Source organism: Frankliniella occidentalis, unplaced genomic scaffold (assembly GCF_000697945.3).
Source record: "Frankliniella occidentalis isolate FOCC.00 unplaced genomic scaffold, Focc_3.1 Scaffold25, whole genome shotgun sequence".
Lineage (NCBI taxonomy): Eukaryota > Metazoa > Arthropoda > Insecta > Thysanoptera > Thripidae > Frankliniella > Frankliniella occidentalis.
Window position 1 is genome coordinate 583388 of NW_026267155.1, and position 2815 is coordinate 586202.

Genomic DNA, 2815 nt, shown 5'->3' on the forward strand with positions numbered 1-2815 from the left:
CCTAAGCCCTCTCTCCCTCCCCAGAAGCCCGGGATATAAATAAATTCCCCCCCAGTCCCCCCGCGATCCCCCACTCCGCTTCTTTTCTTTCCAACACTCGTGTGCAAATTCCCGTGAGATGGAGGGACTTTTCCTGATTTTTATTTTTGCATTATTTGCCTCTCATTTTTCAGGGTAGTGGAAAATGAGGCTAATGGGGGCGACGCGCCCATCTCCTGCTCTGTGTGTGTGTGTGTGTGTGTGTGTGTGTGTGTGTGTCGCTCGGTTAAGCCCCTTCCAGCAGCTGCCGGAGAAAGTGAATCGGTATTCTGGGGACAAACGCTAACCATACATCGCGCCCCTTTCTGTTCCAGGTGGGTGTCCTGGAGAGTGAGAGTCCTGGAGGAGTTCATACCGAACGGATCGTCGGCGCGCAGGTATCCCAGGTATCCCAGTCGACGAGAGGACAAACAAGGCGGGAGTATTATTGGGGGAGGAAGTCGGACGAAGCTCACAAATGATAATGTGTGCGGATGACTATCAGATCGTGTGGATCGTGTCGTCCAGTCGCCCTGACGGCTGGCGATGGGTAGGAACCGCATGCAGATAGGGGGCCTCCAATTCCACTGCTTATTATTGCCATCTTGATGGCTGACGCAGTTCATAGGAGGCTCTGCCACACTCAGCATCCCCCTTCAGAAAGTAATCAAAAACTTCAGGACATAAAATGTCAAACGCCATGCACTGCGGATTCTCATGCGCGCGGATCATGACAACCACCCATTTTATGAACACTGCCAAAAATAAACTCGCCAGAGAGGTTCCTACCTCTGCTGGTTGTGCAGCAGGAAACGTCCCTCGAGTGCACAACAAGCGTAAAGTGCACGGCCGCGTGCAATACTCTCTTTTCTCTCTCGCGCGCGTTTCCCTTAAAGAGATTTTTGTTTGTCCTCCTTAATTACCGGTGCTATTTGCACACGCTGCACCGCGCTGCACAAAGGCCGTCGCGTTCAATTCAAACGCGCGTCGGGGAGAAGACCAAAAGACGAGGAGGGTGAAAAAAAAATAAGTCAGAGCTCCGTTTGCTTTTTAGCGCGAGCTACTTGGCAGAATTCTTGGTTTCGACGACGTCCCGTACGGACACCGCTCTGACTTGAATTTTTCCCCACCGCGTTTTTTGGTTTCCTCCGACGCGCGTCTGAATAGAACGCTATCGATTATTTGTCATTAGAAACGAGTCGAGTCCCATAAAGCGTAATGTGCATATTTTACTTAGGTCCCTTACGTCAAGCGTATAGCTTACAGCCAAAGATTGGGAAACTCATTATTTTTTTATTTTTTTTGCAGAGTAGAGTGGCCAGACAAGCCTGTTGCTTTGCGTGCGAGCGATTTCGGACTTCCTCATCGTGACACATGACGGGTGGGGAGGACAGGCGAGGCGGAAAGGATGGCGAGGGAAATGGGAAGTAAGAGGCAATAAGGAAGCGACAGAGAAGTCTTTCGGGACTTACAAAGTGAAGTAAAGGAATGACGGAGGTTCATTTGGTGAAAGTCGGGGTCCTAAATTTATGATTTATAAAATGATTGATTTACATTAATCAATGGTGAAAAGTAAGTGTGAATAATGTCGATTAAGCAAATTAGGGTACCTTAGTTATTAAGAATGATGATGAATGATGATGAATGCTGGTGGATGAATGCTAATTGATATGAATTATGATGGATGAATGATGATCATGATGACCAGACGACGATGATGATAATGAATAATGATCACGAAGATCCTCGTGCGCAAGGGCGGGAGTAACACGTTTTGCTCCGCCACTGCTCTTGGGAGGGGTGCTTGGTGCAGCACCCCGCCTGCGCCCCGCCCAGACATGTTCACCTTGGCAGTCTCGCAGCCCCCCCCCCCTTCCCCCCTCCGCCTTCCTCTCGGCCTGCAGCACGCCAAAATGCCCCAGCGCGGACCGGACGGGCCTGGCCGTCCTAACCGCCCCTCGGCTCTCCAAGCAGTTCTCCAGCCGGTGCGAAAATCTGCCGAGGAGTACCTGGGCGGCGGCGGCCCGGGCCGGCAGCCAGCGCTGCAGCGGCGTAGGTCGTGAAGAGCGCGCCAAGTGAAGAGCCCTACAGGCGCTCTTCCACCGCTCCGCGAGAGTGCGCGCGTGCCAGAGGAAGGGGACAAGCGGGACAAGCATATGATCAGGCACCGTCCACAAATTATAAGTCATTTGTTTGGAAGGAGATGATGATGAGTAGGGTATTAATTTTTTAACACGGCAATTTATGTATGCATCGCCAAAAACATTTTTGTTCAACAATTTTCTTTCCGAAAGAGTTTTCTTAAAAATATGACGCGTCTAAAATTTTTCATCCCGCTGTGCTGGTAAGTGCCGCGTTAAAATTTATACCATTCACTAACCCCCGAAACGGCACAATTTTCGCGCAGTCCCCTTTGCGCGCATCCTGGCGTGGAGCAGCAGCTTCCCGTTGAAGGCGGAGAGGCCAGGAGCAGTAATTCAAGTTCAAGTTGTAGGCGCGTGGAGCTCGCCGTCGAGGAGGCGCGGGCCGAGAGCCCAGGACACGGGCAGAGCCACAGGACAGGCCTAACATTCAGTTGGGAATGGAGAGGAATGCTGCGGCACTGTGTGCAGCGGGCGCACCCTCCGCCCCCCCCCCTCTCACCCCTCCAGCCCCCTAGGCTCCACACCACCCGATCTGCCGGGCGAAAAAAAAATAAAAAGGACCACGAAGAAGTTTCGGCCTGCTCGGGCGCTTTTTTTTGCCTTCTCTTTTTGTCGGGAGATGCAGGAAGAGAAGTGCAAGGCTGCAGGAGAGG

General features: G+C 52.0%; 1 protein-coding gene across 2 annotated transcripts in view; it reads right to left on the minus strand.

The window, feature by feature from the left end:
• Positions 1-2815, minus strand: part of LOC113213747 (cytoplasmic polyadenylation element-binding protein 1) — a gene marked incomplete in the record, with an annotated part of 19896 nt that overhangs the window by 447 nt on the left and 16634 nt on the right.